Genomic DNA, 21133 nt, shown 5'->3' on the forward strand with positions numbered 1-21133 from the left:
TATTTATCTATATGGATTGTCAAAGTATCACCTATACTTATATGTATCTTTGTCTGTCTGTCGGTTGCATTTTTAAAGGCCAAACTATTTTACCGAATTTAAAGAAATTTCTTTGGAAGATACTCGGATTCCAAGGAAGGACATTGGTTACTATGAGCAAACCTGCGGCAATGACTGATGTGTTCAAAGTTAAAGATTATGCTTAAGCCACATAAATTCTATAATAAATTTAATCATAGTAAATTCAAAATAAATTATAATAACATCTGTTAAAATCTATTATAAATTTTAATTATCGTCGCCAGTCTATTCAAATCACGAAAGTAAATTATGAAACAAATGGAAACTGGAATATAAAAACAAAATTAAATGAGATATAATGTATATAAATGTATGTACATTGCATCGAGTTGGGCAAAAACGTATTTGGTTTTAAGTATATCCAATCCAAAAATTTACATTTTGTACTGACTGGAAATGAAATTAAATAATTAAAATTATAAATATGGTATAATAGCGGCACGGAGAGCAAAAGTAGTAAATCACACACCCATAAAAATATTACATTAAAATACAGTATCAAAATGTTTGTAAAATGTCATTAATTAATTTTAAGAACTTAAATAAATAAATTCAAATAAAGAACAAAATATTCATGACCATATACAGGCGCAGCAAAAACACTGACAGCATTTTCCGTTGAATCGCAATTTCAATCAAGATTGGTATTACAAAAACTGAATAGACATATATTGCTTAAATAACTCCAGCCTAGATTGGTGGATGAACCGCAGTATTACTTGATACACGTTTTAAATTGAAGGAATAGACATTTAAGTCATGACGTCCTGTTATTTGAAAATTGCATTCTCAATATTATCTTTGCTGACTTTAATTTAAAATGATTGATTTTGGTTCGGTTTTATTCATTAAGAAGCATTTGGTTTATGTTTGAAGCACCATTTTATATAAATCAATCATCAGCTAATTCACTGTGTTATTATGATATATGTAAAAATAAATAAGTATAGCTATGAAATTCTATACCGATTTTAATGACACACTGTTTCCTAAGTTGAAATTTACCTAACTTAGACAAAAAATGATCATTTTAATACGATTTTACGTTTTCGAGAAATTCGTCGACAAATTAATGACTACCGAAATCAAGCACATGTGATTGGAAGCCTAAATGGATCATCATATTCAAATATAATTAAATTCTAATAATAATACAAACATATCAATGTGATACATTCCATTTTTTAGAATCCGGTTAAAAAAAATTAAAATCAAAATCAGATTCGACAACGGCAGAATCTTTAGTTTTCTATTTAAAAACCATTAAATATTTTTTTTATGGTATCGGTTGGCGGACGAGCATACGGGCCACCTGATCCTAAGTGGTCACCATCACCCATACACAATGAAGCTGTAAGAAATATTAATATTATTAACTATTCTTTACATCGTCAATGTGCCACCAACCTTGGGAACTAAGATGTTATGTCCCTTGGGCCTGTGGTTACACTGGCTCATTCACCCTTCAAACCGGAACACAGCAATACTGAGTACTGTTATTTGGCGGTAGAATAACTGATGAGTGGGTGGTACCTATCCAGACGGGCTTTCACAAAGCCCTACCACCAAGTAAGTAAATATGAAAATTATTATTGACAACAATCTAAAATCAACGCAGTTGTAGCTGAATAAGTAAGTATTGATAAACAGATATCACACAATATATCGGTAACTGTACTTTCCGATAAATAACCTTTTGGTAAAATGTCATAACAAAAAGTTCGATTTCCTCTTTTCATAGATTTCTTCAAAGGGCATGTCTGCGGATTCGGCTCTTTGGAAGGGAGATTTAAATTAGATTACAAATTGGATATTTGTTCTTGTGGGTCTTCATACTGTTCTGTCGAGAACAATTTTTGTAAGGTTATTTCGTAATAATTTCATTGATGTTATCTTCGAAATTGCATCTTAAGTTTGCCTATACTTAATATTTATGGACCTAGCTTACCTACCTCACCTACAGAAACCTGTGTGTGCATTGTAATTCTGCTATTTGTGTATTAACTATCACATTTAGAGTCGTATGATAGATATATTTCAAAAACTTCTCCTCAAGATAGAATTCGTAATCCCTGTAAAATAAAATTTACAGTTTACTATTAGTTATTAATTGGTCAAGATCATCACATCGACAAAATTATGGGACGATAAATGTTTCCCTTGATGGCATATATATAATGACATATGGCAAAAATTATCCGTCACAAGTAAGAGAAGATGTAATACACACGCTTATTAAGCATGGGAATACCAAGAGCTTACCCGGATTTAAACTCACTATCCTTAGTTAAGACCAAAACTAATCCACTTGACCTTTTCATCTAATACCGTTACAGAAGATATAACTGCATTATATAAAAAAAATAATCTATTTAAATATGAAATGATTAAAAGAAAAGACAACAACAATAGTCTGTAAATTTCCCACGTCTGGGCTAAGGCGAGAGGCCTTTGAGGAGAAGTTTGGAACATATTCCACCGCGCTATTCCAATGTGGGTTGGTGGAATACACATGTCACAGAATTTCTATGAAATTCGACTCATGCAGGTTTCCTCGCGATGTTCCCCTTCACCGCCGATTACGAGATGTATTATATACACAAATTAAGCGCATGAATATTCAGTGGTGCTTGCCTGGGTTTGAACCCGCAATCATCAGTTAAGATGCTCGCGTTCTACCCACTGGGTCATCTCGTCTCATTTAAAGCGGATTGTAAAGAAAAAGACACTCTAGAATTTTCGCGAAAGTTCACGAACATTCTAGAATATACTAGAGATATAATATAAATTCGTTCAAACAAAACATTTACTCGTCAGCCGTAAGCACTAACGCGCTGACCACGGCCGCAATCATTTAAAGTGATTCAGATAAACGTTATTCAACTAGAAAATTAATCTGTCCGTAGTCGTTTTACACGGATTAATCGTCCACCTGTAAATAGCCACTAGTTCAGCTCGGTTATCCAATTAACATATTATTAAGGACAAATGTTAGTTTTGCAAAAGGGGTTACATTTTACAAGCTAATTGACAAGAAAAAGTCCTAAGTGCTATGTCCCAAAAAAGAGTTTCTAACCCTCTGGAATTCTGGTGATTGAAGTTACAAGTTCATGCTTGCTCCTAGTATTAATAGCACTTCGCAATTCCTGGAAAAATCGTTTATTTATTTGCGTTGCATTATCAAAAACAAATTGAGAAAAACCTTGAATATGGTATCAACACCAACCGTATTACTGCAGAGTAGAATACCTAAGACATTATTCTTTGTAAATAGCTGAACAAATGCGAGCTATGTCAACATCAGTCAGGATATTTTTTATACTATCTTACCTGCAGAGCCGAGTCTAGTCGTAATCGTATAAGTTATTGACAAATAGTTTTTGAGTTGTTCTTTCAAATTTTCAGTTCCATAGACCTCGTAGGTACAGAAAGAGGCAAGTGAATTAGGTTGGTAGCAATACGATGGTTGAAAAAAAAAAACAATTACTTAAAATTATTTATTTAAAATTACAATTTATAATTTTCTAATTAAGACTTACTTCTCGATTGAAGTCAAATCTAATAATAATTTACATTAATTACTAATGGATTAATAATGCATCCTCGGCTGATGCAATATTTCATAATATCTGTCATACATTCTTTTACTTAAACAAATAATAAATTGCAATCTAAGCTATATTCCTATACTATTCTATACTATGGTTTTACGTAACTAATGAGCTTCAATGTCTCCCTTTTTCATCACACACGGGCGGATACTACTATGCATATATATCAATCTAAAATGAGCTCCAGTGCGGATCACGAACGCTTGGAAAGGTGGCAAGAATGTTAGCAAGAATGCTAGCAATATTTTCTCGTTGAATCGTAATTCTGCCTCTGGGTGAAAGTTAACCCTCCTGTCACTAGTAGTCAATAAGGCAGATGCTACATAACATATTAGAAAATGTTGTTAAATTTGTTTATTTTATTTATATTTGGTGAGTCGTATTTTTTTTTTGTTTTACATTAGGATTTGTTTTTCTTTCAAACGCATTTTGTGTATATTTACATGATTTATTTTTATACTTTTGTCCAAATCGTCTATACATATAAAAAAATTGGAGTGTCTGTTTGTAACATCAAAATAACCGCTTTTTAGTAAATGCATATGTATGTATACATGGTAATCTCGAAATAACATTTTTTACAATTTTTATCTGTCTGTCTGTCTGTTTATTTCGGCTAATCTCTGGAACGGCTGGAACGATTTTGACGGGACTTTCACTGGTAGATAACTGATATAATAAGGAATAACTTAGGCTACAATTTTTTTTGTTATATTCAAAAGCATAACAACAAACCATTACTTTTGTTTTTGCCTTTATTAGTAGTATTAATATACGTCTTTCACCGTTTACTCAAATTCTGCAATATTCAGCTCAGTAAGCGCTACTAACTGAAATATTGTTATTTGACTTAGAAAATATATGCGCAATAAAACACATGCGCGAATTCGAGCGTGCGGGAGAAACTGCTTACGTCTCAATGATTATTTAACAATATTAAATTTCTTTATTCTTTTCTTCGAGAAAAGATTCTGAGCACTTGGATCTACTATTGGTCAAATATATAACGCATCGAAAGTGCTTGTAAGTCAACTGGAATATTTTCAATACATTAAAACAATTACAAAATGTAAAAACCGTTAGGGATTGGCAACTCTGCAGCAAAAACTTGTCTCTAGATCAGATGACTCCGAGACCCCGAAGGTTGAGTTATCAATAGTATCGTAGAAGTTTATCGTAGAGTAGTAAAGTATAAGTTAGTCTTCCTTAAAGGCCGGCCTTGCAAGCCCCCTAGTGTTGCAGATGTCCATGGGTGGTGGTGATCGCTTTCCATCAGGTGAGCCGCCTGCTTATTTAGCCCATAACATAAAAAAAAAGTTTTGATAACAAAGAAAAAAATACAGCTTTAAATAAAGAATGCAACAAACCAAATAGAAATGTTTTTGATATTATTGATGATAATAATTAATATTATGTGTACGATGTACAAACAAAAATAGACATATGCTTTCAAGTTAAGTGTAAATTTCCTACTGCTGGGCTAAGGCCTCCTCTCCTTTTGAGGAGAATGTTTGGAACATATTCCACCACGCTGTTCCAATGCGGTTTGGTGGAATGCACATGTGGCAGAATTTCAATGAACCCAGCTCTGGAAAATTCATAGGCTGTTATTAATACATTTACTTTTTTTTACATACATTTATTACGTACGTATTTACGTAATACATTTTTAAATATAGAATACAAAATATATAAATTATATTTAAAAATATAAAATACAGAGGCCAACCAATGGCGGGAACAGAGTCCATGCCACCGGTGGTCAGGGCTCCAGAGAGAGGAACTTCCTCACAATACGCGCCGTGCCGAGGAGTACTGCCTTCTGCATCAGGCCCTTAACCCAGATGCCTAACGAGAGCCTCTTAAGGTATTGGTCGAGGCTCTTAGCCATTACACCAATATATTAATACATTATTATTACGCATGTGTGTGGAAAGTGTGATGTACGTGTATGTAAAATAATTGTATTAAGGAGATCACTCTCCTTAATACAATTATTTTACATTAAAAATTTCTTCTTAAATTTTTAGTAATATTTTATCTTTCATGATGATCGATAAAATAGTATCTATGCTAAATAATCCCAGACAATAAATATGAACAACATCGATTTATGAATATTTTGAAGGAATTAATAGGTTAAGAGATACATCAAACTATCTTGGAGTAACTCTCAATGGCCATTAAGGGTTATAAGTAGGTCAATTAGACATAAATATTTATAATAGTAGTAACCCAATGTTTACTGAGTGATCATCAATTTAATATGAAAAGGCCTAATTAATTATTTAAGTAGTTTCACCTCTTACCTTCACTAAAATATTAGAATATAAATTGAGTTATCCTTTGATAGGATTTGTGATATTCAAACGCATTATCCCTTAAATGGATTATTGAGTTAATGCATTAGATATTAGCCAAATCACAGAGTATATGTATATACAGCAGAGTGGGGTTAAAGGTCCGATTATAAAGATACTTTGACTTGGTGGTAGAGCTTTGTGCAAGCCCGCCTGGGTACGTACCACGTACTCTTCAGATATTCTACCGCTTAACAACAGTATGCAGTATCGTTGCGTTCCGGTTTGAAGGGTTAGTGAGCAAGTGTAACTACAGGCACAAGGGACATAGCATCTGAGTTCCCAAGATTGGTGGCGCATTGACGATGTAGGGAATGGTTAATATTTCTTAGGGTGATGGTGAGCACCAACCATCAGGTGGCCTATATACTCGTCCGACAACCTATTCCATAAAAGAAAGATAGAATTTTGTCATAATACATAATGACTCTTAGGTTTATTAAAAACAAGTCTAAAATACAATAGAATTGAAAGGGTTTCATAAACAAAAGCTCTATCGAAACGTTTTACAGAATTCTCCTTAAAATTAGGGTTGAGTACAATGAGTGTGCAGCGGCTTTAGCTTCCAGCGACAGACAGACAGACAGACAGCCTTTGATGAAAAGATTATTTAACAAGAACGGCACGTGTAATAAAATTCCTACATATACATAAACATTTAACCTTCTAGGTGTCATTATTATGAAAAAAGTACACAACGATAAATCTACTATTTTTTGAAATATTTTGTCAATCCACTTGAATAGATCGATAAAAAAAAATTGTAAATTGTAAATTATGACTAAAAGCGTCTCTATCTTATCACAACAATTAAAGTGTGAAAAATATGACATAACTACGGATGAGTGGTCTGTAAGTACTCTCGCGATCTTTCATGAGATTTAGCTTATCGTAAAAGTACGTAAAGTCACCGTACTCCAAAAACACTACTCGAGAACCATAAAGATATACGGGGCTGTAAGTTTACGATTACATATAAAACACTTGAAAAGTCGAGGTTTCCGTCAGACTTCTCAGCCATACATAAAGGTAATATATGATACACTAGCGACTCACCCCAAATTTGCACGGGTAAAACACTGATACTAAATATAATACAAAATATGTGTTGATTTACGACATCCCATTAGTATATTATCCAAGTATTATTTACAAAAACATTCCTCCTGAATCCACTCTATCTATATATTACAATCCGTTCCGTCATTTTATAGATCTGAGCATACATAGGACAGAAAGCGGTCAGCGAATTTGTTTTATACTATGTACATAGTGTTAGTGATATTTAGTGAAAAAACTTTACATTATGCAACGTTTGAATATACTTATTGAAGACCCAGCTTCAGATAAACAGAAACATCAAATAATTAACAATATTTAATATGGCTTACAATATTTATTTTTACAGTTCTCTTTTCTTCTTCCGTATTTAAAAACAGATTAACAATTCCCATGTCAAATTTAATATTATTCTATTTCTACTTTATTTATAAAAATGTCAAGCCAAAAAGTATTCATTACATTTATATAATTCTGTGACTGAATATAACTCAACATCTAGAAGTTATACAACCTTTAATGATTATTTATAAATATTATATTTAAAATACTTTATAGGCTTACATTATTAATTTGTATTGAGAATGTTTATGGTAAAGTTTTCCACCTGTTTTTAATAAGGATTTTAGTCTCGCAAGTGTCACATGAAACTTAATTCCGTTATTAAGCAGTGTAGGATATATTGACCAGAAGGATCAGTATAATACAAAGAACGTCTAGAAGAGGCAGATGACTTAATACTTGTACTTCCGTCATCCTTTTACAATCGGCCAAGTGGGTGCCGTGAGAGCTGACCTTTTCGTAATGGGAAATCCATCCACTCGTACAAGCGGTTCGCTTCCTCATTTCTCTCGATCAGCTAAGATGTGTAATGTTCTCTGGTATATTTATTTTGAAACGCGGGTTATTTTCAGAGTAATACATTGGTAAAGAAGACATACTATTCAATTCAAGATTATACAGACAATAAAAGCGCATGGAATTAGTATTTGTTGACTTCCAGGCTTGATATATAACACACACATACAATTGTAATTAACCAACATGGCTGTATTTTTTATAAAAAAAGTAACTACTGAGCTCCTTGGCAGTTCTTCTGGATAGAATCTATTTCCGAATCATTGGTAGCTTCACTAAATATATGTAGTTGTTAAATGACCATTCAAAAGTGCTTGTAAAAGCCTATTTGAATAAAGTATATTTTGATTTAAGACAAGCGCGATTCATCTCACATTTAACAGTACTCGCCTTCCAGCAAAACTCATTTTTCATGCCATTTTTCAACCAAAATAATTAATTTGGTTATGCATGAAAATTTCTTGACTTGGTTTAATGTATTCAAACTTACGTGGTACAAATAAAAAATGAGTTCAAAAACCGCGGCAAAAATGAAAACAAAAACTCATTACAATACGACGATTTAACACAGCGCTGATATAATCCATACGTTTTACGCAAAAGAAAAAATCATGACAAAAATAAGTTGTTTACGAATAATAAATTATTTAGGAAAATTTCAATTTGAATTACTGCTTGGGATGGAATCATACCGAGTTAAATAATTCCGATTAATTAATAACAAAATATAATTTGACGCTTTGAACAATTGTACAAATGTTTCAAAAACCACTTTTATGTACCACTTTTATGTTGATGATATTTATTTCGATAAATCATCGAAACGAAATTTTCACGTAAAATTTAGTAACATAATGTATTTTTGTTTACTAAGCTGATCGACCAATTAATAGAAAATATGGACACTGTATAATAGCTGAGATGGTCCAGTGGTTCGAACGCGTGCATCTTAACCGATGATTACGAGTTCAAACCCAGGCAAGCACCACTATATATATGTGCTTAATTTGTGTTTATAATTCATCTCGTGCTCGGCGGTGAAAGAAAATATCGTGCGAAGATCTGCATGTGTATTATTTCATCGAAATTCTGCCACATGTGCATTCCATCAATCCGCATTGGAACAGTTTGGTGGAGTATGTTCAAACCCTCTCCTTAATGGGAGAGGAGGCCTTAGCCCAGCAGTGGAAAATTTACAAGCTGTTAATTTTACTTTTTCTTTTAGACTGTATGACGATCGCGTATTTAAACTGTGTTTGTGAAATATTAACAAATACTTGTGGCAGATGAAATTTCGATCGATGAAATCTAGAAATGCGTGATTTGTTGGATTCACAGTCTATTTGGAGCATGTTGATGCTTTGTGATAGATAAGGTGGATTACACACCAAGTATTATTCTCGATAAATTCATCTAAGTCATCATATACTAATATTATAATAGGTGATGTGTTCTTTTCTAAGTGGTAACCTTTGGAACTAATGAACGAATTCCAAAAATGTTGGTCCGAGCTACATCCTATACGGTACTGGGTAATATGAGGGTACAAATTATATTTATTTAATATATGATGTTGCAGATGTTTATGGACTCTGATAGTCGCCCGTAAGATGAGTATTGATCAACTCTGTCTATAATCAAAATCAACTGGACTTATATCGAGACTTTGGTGGTACGGCTTTGTGATAGCCCGTCTTGGTAGGAACCACCAACTCATCAGTTATTCTTCCGTCAAATAACAGTGCTCAGTATTGTTGTGTTCCGGTTTAAAGGGTGAGTGAGCCAGTGTTACTAGAGGCACAAGGGACATAATATCTAAGTGTCCAAGGTTGGTTGCACATTAACCATGTAAAGAATAGTTAATATTACTTACAGCGTCATTGTTTATGGGTGATGGTGACCACTTACCATCAGGTGGCCCATATGCTCGTCCGCCAGCCTATACCATAAAAAAACCTTCTTGATCGAAAAGTCCTGTAACGCGCGATTTTTAGACTATTCGGGAATCAAACCTGCAACCTCATAAAATAACGGATTGTCAAGCAAATAAAGTCAATAATGTAAATTGAAATAATATACAAATTTCTTAATTATCCATCATCGGTTGAAATACCGAAGCACTAATTAAGAACCATTGAGAGATTCAACTTGCTTCTGTGAAATTAAAAACGTTTTCCGTATCTGAATTCTCTGTCGGAGCAGTAAAGAGAAATGTAAAAAGTAAATACAATCCGGTTCGCTAGAGACAGGTAGACTGCCTGATGCAATAAGGAGAGCCTTCTTTCATTTGTCCTTTTTCAAATGTTTGTTTAATTAGTTAAAATTTCCGACTGCAATGAGAGGCACTACTAATGTGCAAACTTTAAGAGCGGGCTGTCTGACAGGGTGAATAAACTTTTAGATGGAATTGCAACAACACATTTAAACGGAGCTGGAAGCTATTTCGTACGATATTCAATTATTTGGTTCGTATTTTAAGACTTTATTTTGATTACGATGTTTTTAAAATATAAAATTTTAAAACAAAAGTATTACCTGACTTCGTTTAATAAAGAATTATTATTTTATGCAATATGAGTTTTTGGCTTCCGCGTTGCAGGGGTTTTGGTGTCATGTGTTGGCCAAAAGTAGCCTATGTCCTTTCTTGCAGTTCAAATTAAGCAATTAATCGAATTATTCAAATTCGCTTCAGCGGTGTGATAGTGAAACAGCGACAAACAGACAGAAAGACAGAGTTACTTTCATATTTATAACATTAGTATAGTAAGTTCTATTCTTCTATACTAATTATTGTCGTTGATGACCTCCGTGGTCGAATAGTGTGTACACCGGTTTTAATGCCTACGCCACCCTGAGGGTTCTATGTTCCATTCCCGGCCGAGTCGATGTAGAGAGATTTCATTAGTTTTCTATGTTGTCTTGGGTCTGGGTGTGTGAGGTACGGTCGTTACTTCTGATTTTCCATAACACAAGTGCTTTAGCTACTTACATTGAGATCAGAGTAATGTTTGTGATGTTGAAAAAAATTGTAATGTTTCAATGTAATGTAAGTACACGGTGTAATGTGGTTTTGTTCAATGAATATTTAATTTTGAGATTTCAATTTGTTCCCGTGGATTTTTACGGAATGAAAAGCAAAAATGCTTACGGAGTAAATAAAGTATAAAATCGGATTCGTTTTATTTCTCCGTTTTTAATACCGGTTTGGTACTTCACGGTTCGTCAAATCTTCGAATACCTATATTTATTTTGATTAAGTAAAGTATTGTAAACATATTTATGTACGTTCTGAACATGAAATACTATACTGAAATAGTTGAAATTTGAATGTCAATTGAAGGCATGATTTTGTTTTGTTTATTTAGCATAAAATGTAAGAACTGGCGCGCACTGGTAACTTTTGTCACGGTGACTGTTCCGTCACTCTTGTCAAGTCCGTGAATATGTACAAATGCAGACACAAATGTCACGATAAGACTCGACAAGAGTGACGAAACAATCACCGTGACAAAAGTTACCAGTGCGCGCTAGTTCTAAAATTGTATGAATGTTCAACTATTGGATAAAAATACACACTCCTCTTTCATTACAGTTTATCTAATGCGAAGTGACGGGAAAAATATAGCGAAATGAATCAATCATCAGATTTATGAAAGTAAATGTACGGCATTTTCGTTGTGGACTACATAAAAAAAACATAAACAAAAAATATAACTGAACGGTCCTATTCTGGAGTTTTGATTCATATGCCACTGGGCTGTATTGGTTCTTGCTTGATGCATTCCATAAAATGACTGTTACTCTTTCTCATTGGTGAATGAGCAGGAAGATATGATAATGGAAAATGACTACAACCACCCATAGTCATATGCAACACCGGGAGGCTTACAGGCGTGTTGCTGGCCTTGAGAAACGAGTCTAAAATTATCATACACAAGCACTATACAAAAGTAATTTTGTGGGCTGTTCTAAAAGGAGATAAGAACAGATATTCGTATTAATAAAATTAAATCTTAATGACACTATTTGTGTAAAACAAAAAAAGCTGATATCGGTCTTTTAATCATAAGCGATCATCTTAGCCAGAACTGACACACTGATACCAGAAATACAATCCACATCTCGTCAATAGAAAGGCAATCATCATAAGATGTTATGACCCCCGTACCTGTTAGTCTCGTACTTGTAGAATGGCTCACCCATTAAACTCAAAAACGGAAATACGAAGTATGATATACACGGCTGATATAGCCGACTTTCGTATAACGAACGTAAGTAATGTTTAAAGTTATTTGGGAATCTTCCCATTTTCCTACACTCCCGTAAATAGCTCAATATATCAAATGAATAGACGTTATATACAATTTGTATTAATTATTTTTATGGTGAATATTAACTTATAATTCAAGTAGACTCCAGCCTATAATGTATATAAAATTGTAAGTAACGTTTCCACATCATTTTCGATTTTTGTTGTGCAAAATAAAAGCTGAATTTATAATTAGTAGATATAGAAGTTATTTTACACGGCTTTGCTCTCTGCTTAGCAGTTGATGTAAGGTATAAGGTAGGTAGTCTATGACATTTCTTCCTTAAAGGCCGGCAACGCACCTGCAAGAACACCCCCCTCCCCCAATGTTGCAGATGTCCATGGGCGGTGGTGATCACTTTCCATCAGGTGAGCTTCCTGTTCGTATAATTTTGCTTCTTATCAAATTTCATCTAATTTAGTTCAATTGGAATGTGAGATATGCTTTTGTTATTATTATATTACTATATAAAAATAAATATTATTACATCTGCATAAATAAATTAACTATTTATACTTACGTAATTCAATGAGGATCCGATTTTAAATGTAAAAGTTTTCATAATGAATCGTATAATTTCCATTCTTAAAGTTATCCAGACCAGTCCGAATGCTGAGTTAAAATTAAGTCTTCAAGTTTGAGTAATAAAGTTTAAAATAGATTAATTTATACACTTTATAATTATGACAACAACGATAGCTGTATATTACTTTTTTAATGTAATTAAGTTGCATATATTCAGAGATGTTGTGTCGTTAGAAAAAGAATAAAAAGGGAAAACATTAATGCAGTAAATTGGTATGTTTAAAAAGCCACCGAGGCTAAATACACGCGAGGGAGCCGTACATCTGTTCAACTTTTTTATGCGAAAGCGAAATTTGGACAGATGGACCCTCCTTGTTTCGCGCAAAAAGTAACATGTGCAAGTCTTTGGATGGTTTTTTAAGTGTTACATTAATGACTAGCTGTGCTCGTGACTTCGAAGGCGCGTGATTTGAAAAAAAGGTTATTATTATTATTGGTGTAGCCTAAGTTCCTCATTTTCCTCAAAGCTGATGTGGCTTTCTACCAGTGAAAGCCTCGTCAAATTTCAGCCGTTCCACAAACATACAGACAGATTGACAAAATTGTAATAAATGTTATTTTGGTACATGTACGTGTATACATATGCATTTAGTAAAAAACGGTTATTTTAATATTATAGACACTTCAATTTTATTGTATATGTAGATTGTGGTTAAGTTGTGAATTCCATCAGCATGTGGATTAACATGTGGCAACACCAAACCCGCAATCATCGAATAAGATGTCTCACCCTAACCACTGAGCCATCTCAGCACAATGTACCATCAGGTCCTATTGATGAACCGCCGATTTAAACAAAAAAGGAAAGATTTCACTTTTAAGAAGATGAAGAATTATTAATTGGATTTTTGTGATTTTCTTAGAAGATATGACGTAACTGTTGATTGCGAGCAAGAATCACTAAATTGTATGCCCTAATCTTTAAAAACCTATCTCATATACCTTGCTTTATCTGCCTTAATAATCTGTAAATATGAGGAAAGTAATTCTGAAATAGTTCTACTGATTCTCTTATTGGTTCTTCTCGGTAAAATTTCCACTTTAAAACGTAACGCGCCTAATTAATCTTATGAAACGATGTTTCAAAGTTATTGGTAAAAGCCTCCTTGAATAAATTATATTATTGTGATTGATTGATTAATCTAAATGATTTATGAAACTCAAAACCTCGACAGCTTATTATCTGAAGACTATATATTATATATAACACTTTGTATTTATACAGTCTTTTACAAGAGTAAACTTATTCCTTTGTCTGATAATTTTTTAAATAAATGAACCAATTTCTGATGGAGCAGAATCTGTTATGTCCTAAATCTTGAGGAAGGATATATGTTTGACAAGTATTTAACATAACTCTACAAACCAATGGAATAAAACAGTAATGGTTAATGTGTGTAAAAATTTGCACAGTAAAAGTTTGTAATAATACAAAAGAGTAAGAAGTAGTCTAAAGATTATCGTTAATCGTAAATATAAGTCAACTGGTTCGAAAATTAACACTTCGAACCTGAGAATAATCGGCGAAAGAAACTCAGATTTTTTTACAGTTAGACATACTGCTGTTTAATTTACGAAATATAATGATGATATCTATAATAATTATCTTACAATCAAAGTAATATAAAGAGGATAGTGTTGATATAAATCATAGCTTACCAATTTATATAACGAAACATGTTTGATTATTTATTTGTCTACACAGAACATAACGAAAAAATCAGCAAATAATTGGTATTAATTTCTACAGACATTTGTTTGTGATGACAGTTAATTGTTTAAATGATTTCTGCCAGATTAATACCAATTGCATAGCTTGCGTTTTCACCAGCTTATATTGGACTCCATTTTTGTAGCCTGGTCATCTACTTATCGTATTTATATTATACCTTTCTTCACACGTCTTTAATACTCAGTGTACTGGTGACGGATAACTATGAGGTGGCCCATTTCAATCCCTACAAAATTACAAAGAAAAAAGTCCTAAGAGCAAGAAAAACGAAACCCTCCAGAGTGTAACAGACCTTTTGCTAACTTAACTCTTAACATTAATTTTAATACTATCTAACGAATATGACTTCATTTCAAACTATCCCAATAAACTATCTTTAGTTATTAAAGTGATAGCAATGTTTCTAGTACTATTAACCTACGATGCGATAACCAAGTATTTATGTTGTAACAATATTAATAAAGCAAGTGTTATTTATCTTCATAATAATTACAATTCTCGCGCGTGTTACAACAACGTTCATAAATGGCTTCACGACGATCATTCACGGATATGTAACACACTGGAAATGAAAGTAGACACGATTCCCTATACTTTTTCTTCATTGTCATAATATATACTAAATTTATAAATGCGAAAGTAACTCAGTATCTCTGTCTCGCTTTCAACCCAAAACTATTGGTACAGATTTAAATGAAATTTGTCAGACAAATAGTCTAGAGCTTGAGAAAGGACATAAGCAATTATTTTTGATACAAATCGGTAAGTCATCTTTGTATATCAATCATCAACGTAATATTTTATATATACATACGAAAGTAACTCTGGTACATATTTACGACTAAAATACTTCTACGCATGTAGCAAGCTGGGCCATTACTTACACCAAAAACCTCCAAGCAAATAATACTCCCCCCCCCCCTTACTCTAAAACGTGGTTGAAAATTAGTACATCATAAAAAGATAAGTTTATATTTTCAGTTTGTTATTTTAGCTTTTTAGCTTTTTAGCTGATGAACCTAAAATCGTATTCAAATTTAACGGTGTATATATGATAGTTATAATTTTATGGTACCACCAAGAAGCAATAAAGTAATGTCCAAGAAACGTAAAGGCATATATCAATGGTGGCGACACATTGACGGAGCATGGAACGCTTGGTATTTCTTACGATGCTATAGTGTATTCGGAAAATATGTTCGATAGTAATAATCGCTCCTTATATGCCGAAACCACTGCTGTGACGTAATAATCTTGGTTATAATTTAAGAATTCTTATCTTGGACTTTCTTAAAATAGAATTCAAACCGTGAGGTCATTTAATTATAGAACCCTTTCATTCTTTCTTTATTTACAACGGTTAAATATCGTGGCACGAAATATTCAACATAATTCAGATGGTAAAAGTATCAGAACCGCTATAGAAGGCAATAAATTAGCTTTATGTGAGGTTTATGTAAAAACACAGAAATAAAAAACGTTTACCGGCTCGGATGAAGACGTCGAATGGAATGAGTGAAATCGGGCCGTATGTTATCGTCGGCGGCTGTTTACGGATTGTTGAATACATAACAAGGTGTAGGGATTAATATGATAAACACATTTATTTGTGTTCTACAGCGTTATTTGCAACACCATATATACTATGGACGTTTTTATTGTTTTCCTCTAAATTTTTTTCGGTGAAATAAACCATTATGATATCTTGACTGAATCTGATTCACATATTCCTAGGAGTACAGTACAATACAGTAACAGCCTGTCAATTTCCCATTATTGGACTAAGGCCTCCTCTTCCCTTGAGAAGAAGGTTTGGAGCTTATTCCTCCACGCTGTTCCAATGCGGGTTGGTGGAATACACATATGGCAGAATCAGCCCATCAGTGGGAAATTTACAGGTTGTTGATGTTGTAATGTTTATATTTGGAATATCTGTTGAATTGATGATGTCTGACTGGAGAGGCTTGCACTAAGACCTACGCAACCATTAAATATCAGTATCACTACTCAGTACATAGTATAAAACAAAGTCGCTTTCTCTGTCCCTTCCCTTTGTATGATTAAATCTTTAAAAACATGCAACGTGCAATGCTTACTTGGTGGTAGGGCTTTGTGCAAGCCCGTCTGGGTAGGTACCACCCATACATCAGTTATTCTATCGCCAAATAATAGTACTCATTACTGTTGTGTTCCGGTTTGAAGGGTGAGTGAGCCACACACAGGCACAAGGGAAATAATATCTTAGTTCCCAAGGTTGGTGGTGCATTGACGATTTAAGGAATAGTTAATATTACTTACAGTGTCATTGTCTATGGGTGATGGTGACCACTTACCATCAGGTGGCCCATATGTTCGCCCGCTAACCTATACCATAAAAAAAAAACAAATCCTGTAGTATATTTAGTATTGTACCCTTGCGAAGCCGGGGCGGGTCGCTAGTAATTTATAATATATTATTCATCACACAAATTATCATATCGAATAGCTTTAAAATTTCATTGTTCATTTAACGGTACTTTCAATGGTTATTATAATTTATTGCATTCTTCATTTCGTATGATATTTAATTTCAATCAGAATATGATATTTGTGAAATCGTAGTCGAGTGAAATGAGAGTATTACGTTTAATATTTATTTAGTGCAAAAGCCACGAATACAGTACCTCATTTATTTTCATTGAATATATTTTATTTGAACGAATTTTTCATTGTTATAGTTGTTAAATATAAATCAAATGTAATATCTATTTCATAATATTGAGGTTTTTATATTACATAGCACCTAACACGAGGTCGATGTTTTGTGAAGTTGACTTGATCTTGAATATTTTTTGTGATAAAGGAAATCTCAGTTCACTTGATTGAGTAAAAAAAGTAAAAAGTAAAGTAACAGCCTGTAAATTTTCCACTCCTGGGAAAAGGCCTCCTCTTCCATTAAGGACAGGGTTTGGAACATATTCACCGCTGTTTTAATGCGGGTTGGTGGAATGCACATGTGGCAGAATTTCGATGAAATTAGACACATGCAGGTTTTCTCACGATGGGCTAAAAACGAACCAGCTGTCCTGTTACCAGCGGCAATAAGGTGGGGTGTTATACTTTTAATTAAGTTTTTAGCACCACTATTCCAATATAAGTAGGAGGGACGTTGGCAACTAAGATTATCTGATCGATAAGAAATGAAGTATACTGTGCCTTCTATGATATTTTAATGAAATGAAAAACTTGACCTGATGGTACAGCACTATCTGGAATCAAAAGTATACACAACTCCTTACTCAACAGTGTATTATAGTACATTGTCTTTCAGGTCATTGGATTATTTAGAATAGTCTCTATGAAATAAATATAGATAGATATATTCTTTTCTGCTGCCGTTTTGGAGTCGTGGATTTATTAAGTTTTATATTAAAGCATATTTTAAAAATCGAATTAACTGTAATTCACTGTTAACATTCTTGGACATCGTTACTCAAAAATCGCAATCTCATATTTTTTATATTACATTTTCAGAAATCAAAAGCAATTTTAATTAGCTGTTCCTAAACAAATTCCAAACGGATTGAGGCTTACAAAATCGCTTTAATTAAAACTTGGTATTTTTTCAAATTTTCTTTTAATAAAATTTTGTTGATCAACTGGTATCAAAATATACGAGTATAAATCGAGCCCAAAAACAATATAACAGCCAAAAAACAATTTCTCAGCTAAAACAATTGTTAATTTTGGAAGTGACAGGTAGCCTGCCTTAAAATTAAAAATCTATCATAAACAACACACTAAAACAGACTGTTTGCTCAAGTAGACATAAATATGAAATAACAGCGATTGAAAGTCGTTAAAAACACAGAGATATATTAGTGAATGTTCAGACATTTAAATGTAAATATACTACATTTATATTTATGTGTGTATGTGTGTGTGTGTGCGAGTAAATGTAAGACCAAATTGAGGCACATTTTCCTGTTATCGTAAAACTGTCGCGAGTATCTCTGATGCTTCTCTTATTTGAATACGTAATAGCTAAGCGTTTGGTATTCAATGCATTGTATTCCAGGGTATATGCTTTGCCAATTTTGATACGCAAATACAACGGGAAAGAGGTTGAATGTGGTAAAGACATAAATATGAAGAATTGTCATAGACGGTTGTTAAGATCCCTTTTATTTATTTTTGGTAAAGCAAGAGAGCAAATAGGCCGTTTGATGATAAATGGCCATAAACACTGTAACGTTACTGATGGTTGCTTATTTTGGGAATGCATCGCCAATTCTGGGGTCTAAGATAAGGTTATCCTTCTACCTGATAAAAAATAATTATCATTTTACTCATAGATATTGGCGCTGGTTGAAGGTAAACCTTACTCACAAAATACGTCGCCAGTCATTGAACCTAAAATCGTATCACCCTTGAGTCTAATTATAAGTTGGCTATTGGCACCTTCACTCATTGATATTGGCAGTGGTAGAATAAAATAACACTCTCTATATGCGTCGCCAACTATTGAAGTGAAGATTTATTAATCTTGCCAAACTGTGTACATATTACAGGACGGTGTCCTAATTCGATATTATAAAAAAACATAATGCCCATTTTTCTTGCAATGATGTTAGCTAAATTGTATTAGAACACAATACAATATAATTTAACAAAAAACAAATTAATTAAAATTTACATTATTTTATTCTAAGAACAAAATTCTTCATCAAAGTAATTTTGTTTAATGAACTTAAATTACGTCTATTGCGAATAGCTATACTTTCGATGTCGATCTCCGTGGTCGAGTGGCGTGTACACCGGTTTTCATGGGTACGCCACTCCGAGTACCGGGTTCGATTCCCGGCCAAGTCAATGTAGATTATCATTAGTTTTCTAGTCTTGGGTCTAGGTGCTTGTGGCACCGTCGTTACTTCTGATTTTCCATAACTCAAGTGCTTAAGTTACTTACATTGAGATCAGAGTAATGTATGTGATGTTGTCTTATATTTATTTATTTATTTACTTTCAATTACAATAATCTGTAACTACTTCTTGTGTACGATTTATACGATGCGATAAAATAAGAACACCTAATAATAGTTGGTCTTCCATAAAGCTAGACTGATAAGAATGTATCACATAATACTTCACCGTTGTGGAATTCTGAGGCAAGTATTCAGAGAGGCAGGTGAAGTTTTGTTAACTTTTTCTTTAGAGAAAACATTCGTTCTAGAATATTTAATTTTACTATTGCATTGAGATTCTTCCTTTAAACCCATGCAAGCATTGAACTTTCATGTATTTAATTTATGGTTATATTTAATTTTTTTAGCAAAGAAAAAGAAAAACAATCATAAGAAAACCAATAAATTATGTCGGATCTGAAAATCTGTCACATTTGTATCCAACTACCATTTTCTGCCTCGCACGACCACTGTGGGGACCGATACGACATGTGAACCTTCATAAAAAGAGAGTTATCCTTCCTTAAAGGCCAGGATTGTGCCTGCAAGTCCTCTGGTGCTGCAGATATTCATGGGTGGTGGTAGTCACTTTTCATTAGGTGTGTCTCCTGCTCGTTTGCCACCTATTAGATAATTTTTTTTAAATAAACTAGATTGGAAGATCGTGATGAAATAAAATAAGTCCAAACTTAAGGAGGACCTCAAAATACTCTTCAAATACTTTTTTCTTTATATATATATATATATATATATATATATATATATATATATATGTATGTGCCTATATATGAATGATGAATCTTAAAATGAACATAACAGCTTCAAGAATAAGGCTTCAAATTCAACTTTTCAATAGAAATTCCTTTGACGGCCTGTAAACTTACACATTGTTCTGGATTTCAATCATGCTCGCCTTTGTCCTTTACAAGCTTGCGTGAAGAGTATCAGAATCAAATTTGCCAGGGTTTGACGAGCTGTCTCTGCAATCGCTTGTCTTAAGAGACTTACAATTGACTCCTAATCGAATACTCGATTGAATCGAATAGTATTTCTATAATCGTTTAAAACGATTGAGTGCAGTCGAGTCTTAAGCAGCATCAGTTGGTAGGATTGAGTTTGAAGAACGCTATTGATATGCAAATTTTGGTCTTGACTGAAGTATTTTTAGTGTTGAATTGGCCAGACGGTGCTTATTTATAGCCTTTGGTCTGCCTCATTGGTCTAGTCGCTGTGGAGAATAAAGTTTAGTTTAGATAAATCAGCATTAAGGGATATTGCACAAAAAATATGGATTTTTTTTTCTCTGATTGTGGAAGAAATACAAAATATTGGGAAAATGGGAATTACGGTTTTCATGGAATCCATGATTTATAAAATGTCAAGATATTAGATATATCCAAGGGTCACTTACATATACGGACGTGGACGATGCCGTGCAATTTATTATTTTCAACGGTTCAAATATCATATCTGAGGAATGTTGATTCCTAGGAATAAAATTATATGATTATTTTTTTGCATGATTTAGAAATTTTGTTTAACCTATTTGTATGATAACTTTCACGTTTATATGAAAATCTTTGAATATTTTCAG

The sequence above is a fragment of the Vanessa cardui genome, chromosome 8 (genome assembly GCF_905220365.1).
Source record: "Vanessa cardui chromosome 8, ilVanCard2.1, whole genome shotgun sequence".
Lineage (NCBI taxonomy): Eukaryota > Metazoa > Arthropoda > Insecta > Lepidoptera > Nymphalidae > Vanessa > Vanessa cardui.